The following is a 13,670-nucleotide window of genomic DNA, read 5'->3' on the forward strand; positions in this document are numbered from 1 at the left end:
TCTTCTGTCCTAGCCTCTTTCGACACCAATGGAATCTTCCTCTCTCCCATGTTCTTAAACAGTGTATGTAGAGAACTAACCAGAATTATTTTCAAAACAAGTCCACTAAATATGGGTTTGTTTCCAAAGAGGAAGCTAACCAAGTTTTTGTCTTGCCACTGACTTTATTCACAGAAGAGATTGTTTCCTTCCTTCCTCCTTCTTCCTACTGGAGGCTTTCTTCTTTGGATGCCTAATCCCTGCTAAGAAGGAAGAAACTAACCCTTAGAGTCCTTGGCTACAGACATGTCCCTATTTGTGCCTGGTTACCCAGAGGAAAATCAGCTTGAAATATTCCATGTTGCTTTGGAGCCTTGTGCCAGCTCAGCAATTTATAATGGTTTCACTGAGCTCTGGCCTATGAAAAATTAATAGTGTCCAATTATATGCATGGGGTGGACCTTGGCCTGTGCATCGGGGCAAGATGAAGGCCATGCTGCCAAGCAGAAAGGCAGAAGGATGGGGGACTCACAAATTGAGCGTGGGGGGGGGGGCCTGAGGGGGTATCACAGAAGGAGATAATTAACCTGGCAACAAATGCTATTCTTTTTTCTGTATTTGGGAAGAATTGCAGAATCTGCACAGCACAGAAGATTGCTTTCTAAAAACATTACTACCCTACTCAAGACCGAATTCATATAAGGCAGGAGCACCAACAGTGAGTGCCGTATAGTGACATACCAAGTAGCGTAAGCAAAACAGGTAAGTCTCCGTCCCAAAGGAGCTTACAATCTACATTTTTTACGGGGTCGGGGGGGGGGACACACAACAAAAGGAGCAGCCTGGAGGAAAGTGAGAAGTGGTTACAGGGGTTACACATACTTGCACAGTCTGTTTCAGACCTGATTTTTAGTAACAGGAGATGGAGGGACAAACTTGTGTCTAAACTGCAGGCTGGGCTTCACGTTGCTAAATCCTCCTTCATACCCACCAACAAATTATGTTCTGCAGAACTCTTGCCTGCATTCTCTACTGAATCTTGACTGTTGAGTTCAGGCTGATAACACAACTGGTTTATTTCCAAGGTTTTGCAGTTAGGTACAGATCCCTGGAAGACCCTCAGTCTGGTGAGTCCCCCCCCATCTACTGTCAACAAGTTTAGAACCTCATCCACTTTTTGTGAGAATGATATCTCAGTTGGGGGACTGAAAGGGCAAGCCAGGAGCTTGCCCAGAGAACACTCTGAGTAGCAAGTTCATGTTTGATGGGTGTAGCACACCCGGACTGGCCCTTGGGAGTCGGGGGGGGGATCAGGCAGGCTGGCACTGCTGCTCATAAGACTGGCTTGATCCCCCCAATTGGACCAATTGGGTTCTCACAGGGCTTCCTGCCCAGCCCCGTTTCTGATTGACCTGAAATTGGGCCCCTTTGAAAACAGTTGGCAGTGACACAGTGACATCAGTCTACTACTAACGTTGGTTGGCAACCTTCAGTCTCGAAAGACTATAGTACAAGCCTACAGCACCCAGTATTCCCAGGCGGTCTCCCATCCGAGTACTAACCAGGCCTGACCCTGCTTAGCTTCCGAGATCAGACAAGATCAGGTATGTGCAGGGTAACAGTTGCTGTCAGTCTACTACTACTTACAGATATTTACTTGGCACCATTCCTTACCCGAGCCACCACCACTCAGTGTGGGGGGGGGGGGCATGCAGTGGAAGTGCCCTCAAGAACCCTGCGTAATTGGGCCCCACACTTCCTGAGACAGCGCCTGGCTGCCCAAGTGGCCCCCTTGACAGCCAGAGCTGAGATACACCCTCCCAGAACCATGCAAGAAGTCAACAGGGGTGGCAGCATGGAGGCTTCATCTCCCTTGATGACAACAGGCAGTGGAGTTGCCCTGAGGTCTCACTCCATTCCTCTGCTCTTCTCCCTCCTGGACCTAACAGCTGGTTCTACACAAGGCTGCTGCACGCTCAGTCTCTGCTAACCTTTTCCAGGAGCAGGCCAAGCTGCGGATCCATCCCTCCCCATTTCCCCAGCACACACAGCTCACCATCTGGTGCTCTCCAGAGATCTCTGTTCATAAGCTGGCTGGAGCAAAAGACACAGGAGTGGATGCGTTTAGACTGAAGTGTCTAAACCAGAACCTCATTTGAGGAGGGGAAATATGGGAGGGGGGGCTCAGTGTGGTTGTGAGTTTGTACTCCTGTACAGTTGCAACACAGGCTTCTGGAGTGCCTGTGAACAGGCTACCACCAAGTGCCCTTTGCCCATGTGCTTGCCAAAGACAAAAAAAAAATGGTTGGCAACCTTCAGTCTCGAAAGACTATGGTATAAGCCTACAGCACCCGGCATTCCCAGGCAGTCTCCCATCCAAGTACTAACCAGGCCTGACCCTGCTTAGCTTCCGAGATCAGACAAGATCGGGCATGTGTAGGGTAACAGTTGGTGGTGCAAAGCATCAAGGGGCCGATGGCTGGAGGCTCCAGGCCACGATACCCACACCCTGGCACCTAAACATAGGTAAAATTTAGGAGGGTTGGCAGAGCAGTTCTTCCCCCCCCCCCACTTCCTGCACTTCAGAATTAATGTGATTATTCCATGTCTCTGAAGCACCTTTATCTCTGGCCAATGCACAGTTTCCAATGCACCAAAATTTGCACTACACCAAAAATGTCTTTGGAAGAGGTGACTTAATATAATTCACGTAACTGAGCCCACAAGTTGTTTGGGGGGGGGGGGAAAGAAAAATCTCACACAGGCAGCCAGTATCACCAGTAACCAATCTGCCCAGAGAAGATTCTCCTTTCCTGACCCTGAACTGGCTGCCATTTAAACTCTGAATGGGAAGGAAAACCCATGGATGATATCTCCCTTCTGGATGCCGGGGTGTGTGTGTGGGGGGGGGGGCAGTGAGGTATTTCAAAATTCCTTCACAGATAAAAGTCCCTGTATCTCAAAAACTGGCACGTCATAGAGATGTGCTCAGACCTGCTTGCCTCTCAACACTATGAATTTTCCCCTTGGGGAAACACTCAAATATAGCTACCCACTCTGGGGTGGTACAGTCCAGAGGAAGCTGCACCACTTGGTTGTGCCAACTGCATAAATGGGCCTTTTGCTGCCAGTTCATGCCGCAGAGCATTGCTTCCTGTTTGGCTTCCCATTGCACTTTCTGCTGAATTAAAATCCCACTGAGGAGGGCACTTTATAAAGGCTCGTGATTTAGGTCTGGGCAGAATGCAGCAGCCTCCATACAATCTTCACCTGGGCTTTTAGCCAAGGTAATGATCAGAGAGAAGTCGTGGTGGTGGACGGAGAGCTGGAGGGTTATTGAATCTTTCCTGCCAGCTCTCAGGGACTTGCTAAGCCGTTTGCTTGTAGGTGTTTGGAAGACTTCGCTCTGGTATCCAGGGGTCATTAGGGATTGAGGCCATCAGGAACAAGCAATAACTAGTCTGTAATAGACACAGACTATTCCAACTCTTTTTGCTTCACTCTTTAGCCACCTGAGCAGTCTACTAGCCCAGAGCTGGCTGGTTCTGGTGGGCCACCTCCCCTTACCATGGTGGCAGTCACACTGATACATGGGGCTCTACTGGGGTCAAACAGGGTGGGCAGAAGTCCCCAGTTTAGGATGCTGCTGCCTCTAGCCCACCAAAAATGAAAGATGCTTGCTGCCACCGTAAGGGGAGGGAGGCTCCCAGCTATTGGTCAGGGGTTGTTGGCTAGGTTCAACTTCTCTATCAGCAGTGGCCCCCCAAAGCCCCTGGGCCCTTGGCAGTTGGCCAAACCTTTTAGTACAAAAGTGTTCTAACCACACCTTTCCCACCACCACGCATTAACTCACCTAGTTTGGTATGGTTTATTTATTTGCAAATCCTACCTTTTCCCCTGGTCCCTAATTTTTTTTCAACTCCATGTCCTCTTTCGGTGAGGATTTTCATTTCATTACCTACCTGTATTTACTTAATTGAAGATTTATACCCTGCATTTCAGTCAAATAATCCTACAACAAATAGCAATCTTGCAAACAAGTACCCTCCCTGCTTCCACACACACAACCCAACAACTTCTGGTCCTCTTGTACTCCAGTCTGTCTAATTCTAAACTTTTTGCCCTGCACAGCACATCGATCAACTCATCTCCCAATCTTCGTGTGCTTTGTGCTGGTATTAGAGAGTTTTCCCAAACCCCAGACCCTGTCTGAAGTTTTTCTTCTTTCCAAACCTATATTTCACTTCCATTTCAGTAGCTGCACTGTTTATGAACGTAAGAATTTTATCTCAATTTTATATCTTTGTCAACATGCTAATTGCTTCTCTCTAGCCTGAGTAGTAAGAATTGTTAACTTTCCATAAGAACATAAGAAGAGTCCCACTGGATCAGGCCAAAGACTCATCTAGTTCAACTTCCTGTATCTCACAGCGGCCCACCATATGCCCCAGGGAGCACACCAGATAATAAGAGACCTGCATCCTGGTGCCCTCCCTTGCATTGGCATTCTGACATAGCCCATTTCTAAAATCAGGAGGTTGCACATACGCATCATGGCTTGTAACCCATAATGGACTTTTCCTCCAGAAACTTGTCCAATCCCCTTTTAAAGGAATCTGGCCAGATGCCGTCACCACATCCTGTGGCAAGGAGTTCCACAGATTAATCATGCGCTGGGTAAAGAAATGTTTTCTTTTGTCTGTTCTAACTCTCCCAACACTCAACTTTGGTTGACTTTCCATGATATCACAGCAACTCAGGCAATGTCTGACAGACTCGCAGAACCCAGCAATAAACAGTTTTAACAGGTCCCTCTGTATGCTGTAGGTTTCTCTGTACTGCAGATATGAATGTATATGGCAACTCCATCAATATTAACACAGCCCATATGCAACTAATCCTATTATGCAGAATGAGAAAGGAACTGTGTTGATGAAGCCGCATCTGGGTGACTGATGCGACCATAACAAGTATTTTTTGCATAGGCAAAAACCTCCAGCAGTTCATATAAAAATTAATATGCAAGAAAACCCAGAGATTAAATTCTCTGATGTGCACATTTATGTTTTTATCATAGAGTTAATCAGGGAAGAGAATGTTCGCATTAGAGATAGCTCCGCGTCCTGATTCTATAATCTGAGTCCCATAAGACCCTTATAAACCCATAATCTGAAATGCCAAAAAAAAAAAAAAAAAAGAATTAAGAAATTACCAATGATATGGGAGGGTCTATAATCACCTGTGCTCTAATTTAATATGAATAACAATTAGTTTACTCTTATCAGTTAATTGTGCCCCTTGCGGATTCAGTAACATGGCACCTCCTTTGTCTGTGCAAACTTTAATTACATCCAGCCCAGACTCAGCTATTTTTGCTGAGACAACACAGCAACTGCGAAAACAAAGCAAGAAGCATCTCATAAGAATGTAAGAACATAAGAACAGCCCCACTGGATCAGGCCATAGGCCCATCTAGTCCAGCTTCCTGCATCTCACAGCGGCCCACCAAATGCCCCAGGGAGCACACCAGATAATAAGAGACCTGCAAGGCTTCCTGGGAATTGTAGTTAAGAACATAAGAACAGCCCCACTGGATCAGGCCATAGGCCCATCTAGTCCAGCTTCCTGTATCTCACAGTGGCCCACCAAATGCCCCAAGGAGCACACCAGATAACAAGAGACCTGCAAGGCTTCCTGGGAATTGTAGTTAAGAACATAAGAACAGCCCCACTGGATCAGGCCATAGGCTCATCTAGTCCAGCTTCCTGTATCTCACAGTGGCCCACCAAATGCCCCAAGGAGCACACCAGATAACAAGAGATCTGCAAGGCTTCCTGGGAATTGTAGATAAGAACCTAAGAACAGCCCCACTGGATCAGGCCATAGGCCCATCTAGTCCAGCTTCCTGTATCTCACAGCGGCCCACCAAATGCCCCAGGGAGCACACCTGACAACAAGAGACCTGCAAGGCCTCCTGGGAATTGTAGTTAAGAACATAAGAACAGCCCCACTGGATCAGTCCATAGGCCCATCTAGTCCAGCTTCCTGTATCTCACAGCGGCCCACCAAATGCCCCAGGGAGCACACCAGATAAAGCACACCAGGGAGCACACTGGCCACTTGAAGCAAGAATGTGAGAATGCTCATGCAAGCAGCACAAAAGTCCTGGCACCAAGGTAGAATCACTTCCTCTTGGTATCTCAAACCAAGGGTGGCTGAGAAGAGGCAGAGCCACTGAGGGCTGGCATTGGGCCAGGAGCAAAATGCCTGATCGCCCCCTCTCCTAAGCAGTGTTTAGCCACTGCTAAGCCACTCTCCTAAGCCACTCCTAGAGCAGTGTTTCTCAAATTGTGGGTCGCAAGCCAATTTCAGGTGGGTCCCCATTCATTTCAATACTTTATTTTAATAGGTTTAACTTGCTGCTACCATGGTATGTGACTGCATTTGAGGAAGTGTGACAGACCTGTACTTTTAACAAGCTGCTATGCATATTCTTTTAACAAAGATAGTCAATGGGACTTACTCCTGGATAAGCGTGGGTAGAATTGTGAAAATTTTTCCTGCTTGATGATGTCACTTCCGGTCATGACATCACTTCTGGTGGGTCCTGACAGATTCTCATTCTAAAAATTGGGTCCTGGTGCTAAACATGTGAGAACCACTGCCTTGAAGTAATAGAAGTGCATTGACAGTGGAATGAAGCTGTAGTGGAAATGCAACCCTGGATAGGCTGAGATCGAGGTATCCAAATTTATTTTGTAATAAATTTGTTTCTTACTGTATAGTTTGTCTTCTCATGGTCCAGCCCCCCCAGAAGCCTGGGCCCCAGGAATTTTGCTCCCCCGCAACTCTCCTCTCCCTGTTTCTGGTCTGCACTTGTGAACCACTGGACCAAAAAGAGAACCTACTGTCAGTTCTGTTTCAACCAGGAGCCAAGAACCAGAAGGTTGACTTGGAGGTCAAGCAAAGACTGCTGTTTCTACAGGCAGAGGAAAATCCACTCCCACCCGGCCCAAAGCCCTGGAGAGCCTGCTCATCTGCATTGACAATAAGGCAGCTTCTTTGTCTCCAGAAACCTGAGGTTTTGGATGCAGGGCCTGATAATGTCACTAGGACTGCTCAACCGTGAAAACGGGGAGTGGCTGGTATCCTAATGTGCCTAAAAAAAAAGAAACTGGAGAAATAGGATCATTCTGGGCAAACCAATGCAACCAATGCAATGCAGTGCAAACCAATCCAACCAAACGGGCAACCAATGCAAGTATTAGCTTACAGGGGCTTGAAGGCAAAATAAGAACATAAGAACAGCCCCACTGGATCAGGCCATAGGCCCATCTAGTCCAGCTTCCTGTATCTCACAGCGGCCCACCAAATGCCCCAGGGAGCACACCAGATAACAAGAGACCTCATCCTGGTGCTCTCCCCTACATCTGGCATTCTGACTTAACCCATTCCTAAAATCAGGAGGTTGCGCATACACATCATGGCTTGTACCCCATAATGGATTTGTCCTCCAGAAACTCGTCCAATCCCCTTTTAAGGGCGTCTAGGCTAGACGCCAGCACCACATCCTGTGGCAAGGAGTTCCACAGACCGACCACGCGCTGAGTAAAGAAATATTTTCTTTTGTCTGTCCTAACCCGCCCAACACTCAATTTTAGTGGATGTCCCCTGGTTCTGGTATTATGTGAGAGTGTAAAGAGCATCTCCCTATCCACTCTGTCCATCCCCTGCATAATTTTGTATGTCTCAATCATGTCCCCCCTCAAGCGTCTCTTTTCTAGGCTGAAGAGGCCCAAACGCCGTAGCCTTTCCTCATAAGGAAGGTGCCCCAGCCCCGTAATCATCTTAGTCGCTCTCTTTTGCACCTTTTCCATTTCCACTATGTCTTTTTTGAGATGCGGCGACCAGAACTGAAAATCCTGCCTGTTACCCCCTAACAGTGCATTGAGCTTTTCTATTACTATCACCACCGGGGATTCAGATAGACCTTCAGATGGTGTCCAACCTGGCCAAATCCTGATGCCACCTGATGACAACTTTGGACTAAACCTGAGAAGGAAGCCTTCATAGCCTTTCCTGCAGAGGTGAGCCAATGGCCAGGTTCCCACCGAATCTATAAATAGACTGGGGCAAGGTGCATTTCTGGGGAGCAAGCACTGTCTAGCACAGCAGTTTTCAGCCACTGTGCTACAGCACACTTGTTGTTGGCAACCTTCAGTCTCGAAAGACTCTGGTATCGTGCTCTGAATGGTGGTTCTGGAACAGCGTCTAGTGTGGCTGAAAAGGCCGATTCGGGAGTGACAATCCCTTCCACACCGGGAGCAAGTGCAGTCTGTCCCTGGTCTGTCTCCCTGGCTATGGGCCTTCCTTCTTTGCCTCTTAGCCTCAGACTGTTGGCCAAGTGTCTCTTCAAACTGGGAAAGGCCATGCTGCACAGCCTGCCTCCAAGCAGGCCGCTCAGAGGCCAGGGTTTCCCACCTGTTGAGGTCCACTCCTAAGGCCTTCAGTGTCACGAATGGTCCTTAGGTGTGCTGCAGGAGTTGGGGGAGGGTCATTTATTATTGGGGCCGTTGGGGGATGTGAACTCCCTGCCAGCAGTACGGTGCGCTTTGTCAGTTATCCCAAAAACTGATGGTGTGCCTTGACAACGTTAGCGTCTTGTCAGTGTGGCGTGAGATGAAAAAGGTTGAAAATCGCTGGTCTGGTATGTTAGATTTTTGAAAGATTGTATCTTCACGTCGACATCCCAGTAACATCTTTTCTCTGAAGTCCTATGGATTTTTGATAGAGCGATGCATGATTTTCCCCACCCTAATTCTGTCAGCAACAGATGGATGAGCCCCTGGGAAAATGCTTACAGGTATATATAGCTCACTAACATTCTTGAAGGGCTGGTGGTGAGGTGGCTGATCTCAGGAATGTTTGCTGAAATGCCAACAGCATCCATCAATTTTTTGACATCATGAATACAGCAGGAGCTTGACCTCCTTGAGATGCAGTTGTGCCCCCTCCTTAAAATGGGCATCCTCAACAACAACACCCCCCACCACCATCCCTCATTGCACAGGCAACCTTCTTGTGACTTGGAGCTCAGCGGGTGGGAGTGTTTCCATTTCAGGAGTGAGCAAGAGGATGGTGTTCACCGCTGAAGCTGCAGCAACATAGCAACATGTGGGGGAAAAGGAGGGCTTAGCTTCTCTCCCTTTGGCAATCCAGGAAGAGCCTTGGCAGGACTGAGGCTGCCAGTCAGAAACTCTGTTTGCAAAGCTAAGCCAGAGGAGAGTCTGCTGAGCCACAGATAAAAGCTTTTCGGTATCAAAACTGTGCCTGACTGGAGAGATTTCCTCCAGGAGCTGAAGCATCACAGCGGTGGGATTGGAAACAAAACTTTTGCAGGGGGAACATGTTTAATCAGATTCAAGCATCTCCAGATGCTTGAATCCCATAGTTGGAAGAGGGGCTCAGAAATGGATATATGGCCACACAACACTGGAAATTCAAAAAAACTCTTATCCTTCTGGGAATAAACTGCCAACACTACTCTGTCACAATTATATATACAGATTTACAGTGCTTCATGGCCATTTTATTTGTAATCCTTCCAAGGTTTCTATAAGGTAAGTGGAGGTTTTCATCTGCACTTTGTAAATGGGAAGCCAAGATTGAGAAAATGAGAGCCCAAGCCTATGCATGTCTACTCAGAAGTAAGTCCCATTAGAGTCAATGGAGCTTACTCCCAGGCAAGTGTGGTTAGGATTGGGCTGTGAGTGGCTTGCAAAAGGCAACCTACTGAGTATGGGGCTTACACAAGATTTTAGCAGTGGCTTTTCCAGTTCACACACCTTTGGCCCCTATCCCACAATGGCTCTGCTGTACTTCCCTTACTTACACTATCCTTTTGAGATATATTTGTAGAACCCTAGAGTTGGAAAGGGACACACCAGGTCATCTAGTCCAAGCCCCTGCCTGTAGCAGGAAATTCATCTAAAGCTTCTCCAGGATGTGTGTGTGTCTGTGAAGCCTCTGCATGAAGATCACCAGTGAAGGATAAGTCACCACCTCTCTCGGCAGTCTGTTCCACTGCCAAACGGCCCTTATGGTCAAGTATTTCTTCCTAATGGTCAATTGGAATTACTTTTTTTTTTCCTCTGCTCTTCCTCACAATAGATCCCAAGTCAATATTTTTCCTTCACAATAAACCTACAAGGTAGGTGTGGCCTGGATAGAAGTGATGCAAACAGGGCACACAGATGTTTGTGTTGCTTTCAATATGGAGATTTAGGGATGCTGTGGCCCCAAAGATACTGGAGGGGGAACCCCCCCCCCCGCCAAAAAAAAAGAAACACAGCTGCAAAGTTTTGCAACAGAAGGATCTTCAAGAGATGGGCTGCTGTTTGCCCTACCCCAAATGTTTTCAGGGATACAAACTTTCTCTTCCTATGTGTAAAAACAGTGGAGACACTGATGGATACTTTGGCATAATTTGGGGGGTGGGGTGCACAGACAAAAGGCTTTCTTTCCAGGTTATGCAAAGGGTTGCCCTTGTCAGCCAGAGCTTGGGGATAAGAACATAAGAACAGCCCCACTGGATCAGGTCAGAGGCCCATCTAGTCCAGCTTCCTGGATCTCACAGCAGCCCACCAAATGCCCCAGGGAGCACACCAAATAACAAGAGACCTGCAAGGCTTCCTGGGAATTGTAGTTAAGAACATAACAGCCCCACTGGAGCAGGCCATAGGCCCATCTAGTCCAGCTTCCTGTATCTCACAGCGGCCCACCAAATGCCCCAGGGAGCACACCAGATAACAAGAGACTTGCATCCTGGTGCCCTCCCCTGCATCTGGCATTCTGACATAACCCATTTCTAAAATCAGGAGGTTGCGCATACACATCATGGCTTGTACCCCATAATGGATTTTTCCTCCAGAAACTTGTCCAATCCCCTTTTAAAGGCGTCCAGGCTAGACGCCATCTAGCCATGATGTTGCACACATGAGGCTGTCAAAGCATCAAGCCATTTAATTCAGAATTGTCTCCACTGACTCTCCACTGACACTCCAAGGTTTCAGGTAAGACTCTTTCCCAGTTGATCATGGAGATTCTCTGGGACTTGCTGGTTTTGCTTACAGAACTTCACCACTGATCTAAGCCACCTCGGCTTGAGTCTGAGCCAGAGAAAAACACTGATACTTCCAGTGCTTGTTTCTTCTACAAGCTGAGCTTTACCAAATCCCCGATGCTCATTACTGGATCCAAGCCTGGTCAACCCCACCTGTACCTCTGCGACAAAGTCAGCCTTTCTTGTGTAGCGGATCAGCAGCTCCCCAGAGAATTTGCCAGAATAAAATCTTGCCCTTCACAGACTGGATCATCAGCATTTTCATTATGTGCTTTAAACACTCCAAAAGGTAATCATCATTGCCCCAAGTGGAGTCACCTTCCCCATTAAGCGCAATCCCGCCCTCTCATGGAAACTTGGCACCCACCACCTGTCACAGGAAAAGAGCTCTCCCTCTCTACCACACCCTGTGCCAACCCACCCCTCCACAGTCAATCATTTCACCATTCTCCACTAATTGCTTTCCTGTCCCTTCCCCTTGTCATCATTACCTATGCATGACGATGAAACTGCAGGCACTAAAAAATAAAAAGAAATAAAAAAATCATCCTGTGTTGTTCTAAGCAAGCTCGTGTCTTTTCTCCCCAGACAGGAACTGCAGGCCAGAACTGTGCCTCAAGTACCCCAACAATTATGTGTTGATGGCAAGGACAAAAGTCCATTTGTCAAGGAACAAAGGGGTGGAACTTTGGGGCAGCGTTGTACCAAGGTCATTTGGCAACCGAGACCCATAAATTTTTGGCACCGCCCCCATGACAATATTTTCAGTAATAGTCATGACATTAAATTAATGATGATGATGAGAGAAACACAGACAGTAAACATTTTCTTTTACTGAACTTTTTTATTGAACACACACACACAAACTCTGTAGGTGTTTATATTACAAAGTTATATATGATTATATGATGAGCATATATATAATCATACCAGTAAGCCAAAGAAAAATAATTTTAAAAAAATTTACAATCAGGGTCATCCCCCGCCACCAGCTTGGGGCAGTCTCTCCGACACCCCCCTGCAGTCTGGCACCCGGGGCTGCCGCACCAGCCACCCTCTTTATATACCACTGCTTGGGGGAGCAGTCATTGCCTTTGACAAGTGCTCCTGGATTCTTCGTCTGCTACTCATTAATGGTTGGTAGGAGGGAGGGAGGGAAAGAGCCCAGATTAAAGAACAAGATGACATCTCTCTCACACACACACACCCTAGAGAAAGGCGAACAAAATATTGAATAAGGACTTCAAGCACCAACACACGAGGGAGAACTTCACAGGTAGTGCCAGTTATTAACTAAGAGAGAAAATTAGATTGTCCTAGCACACCATAAAAAACACACACATCGCATCCAAGCCCTTATTACTCTCCCAATGGATGTAGATATATAGCTGCTTATTCTTAAGGGGTGCATGTCTTGGTATATATAAATTGAATGTCATAAAAGTCAGGCAGGGAACACAGTTCCTGCAGAAATGGTGCAATTTAGATGGGATATGAAAGCAAAATATTAGGGCCAGACATTTAAAAGATACAGCCATATGGGAGAGATGCTACTACTACTGCTAGTGGTGCAAGGAGATTATCGCACATTGGAAGAAGTGGCTGCCAAAGCTTCAGACTCCTGGTATGGAGAGTGACCTGAGGTTGCATGCCAAGTGCCACCTCCCTTTACCCAGCGGTGCTGTGCCAGCCTTTTCTCCTCCCATGGCACATTGGGGTGCCACAAAAGCTGTTTTGCAGGAGTTTGGAGCACACTGTTGAAAATGGCTGAAAAACTCTTCTGAGTTAATAATAATAATAATAACAGGTATTTATATACCGCCTTTCTTGGTCTTTATTCAAGACTTTATTCAAGGCGGTTTACATAGGCAGGCTTTATTTAAATCCCTTATTAAATAGGGATTTTTACAATTTGAAAGAAGGTTCTTTCTTTCAAGAACCACTACATTCAGGTGTTTCATTCCGATCTGGCTTCACATTCTGGCCTCCATCCTCCCACGCTCAGAGCAGATGGAATCGCTCGGCTTCAGCTTGTCAGCTGCTTCAAGGTCGCACGGTGCCGGTGGCCTCGAACTGGCAACCTTGTGGATGTTATCTTCAGGCAGACGGAGGCTCTACCCTCTAGACCAGACCTCCTGCCCCTCCTGAGTTCTGCAGTTCCTTTTCTAGGGCAACTGTCTGTAGTAATGAATTGTCTGTCCCTCTTCCTCTGCCGGCAGAGCCAGCGGTAGAAGAAGGACAGGCAATTCATTACTACAGAAAGTTGCCCTAGAAATGAGCTGCAGAACCTGCAAGAGTCTCCCAGAAGCCAGAAGTGACATCACAGCAAGTGAGAAGAAAAATATTGACAACTGCTGCCGTAAGGTCTCAGACAGGAGTCGTGCGTGCCAGGGACTCAACCAGGTCACCTTCTACATCTAAAACATCTGCTCTGTGACTGAGCTATAGGTCCTCAAACCCCAGTGTGACCCATCAGAATGCAGATGTACCAGGAGAGCGATGAGCGGCTGGAAACCTTACAATTGGCTTGGATTTCCAAATCACTACTGTGTCTTTCAATGAAATACAC

General features: G+C 47.2%; 1 pseudogene; it reads right to left on the bottom strand.

The window, feature by feature from the left end:
* Positions 1 to 1,492: 1,492 nt before the first annotated feature.
* LOC136662678 (5S ribosomal RNA) lies at positions 1,493 to 1,612 on the bottom strand (annotated as a pseudogene).
* Between the last annotated feature and the right edge of the window lie 12,058 nt (positions 1,613 to 13,670).

Source organism: Tiliqua scincoides, chromosome 11, assembly GCF_035046505.1.
Source record: "Tiliqua scincoides isolate rTilSci1 chromosome 11, rTilSci1.hap2, whole genome shotgun sequence".
Lineage (NCBI taxonomy): Eukaryota > Metazoa > Chordata > Lepidosauria > Squamata > Scincidae > Tiliqua > Tiliqua scincoides.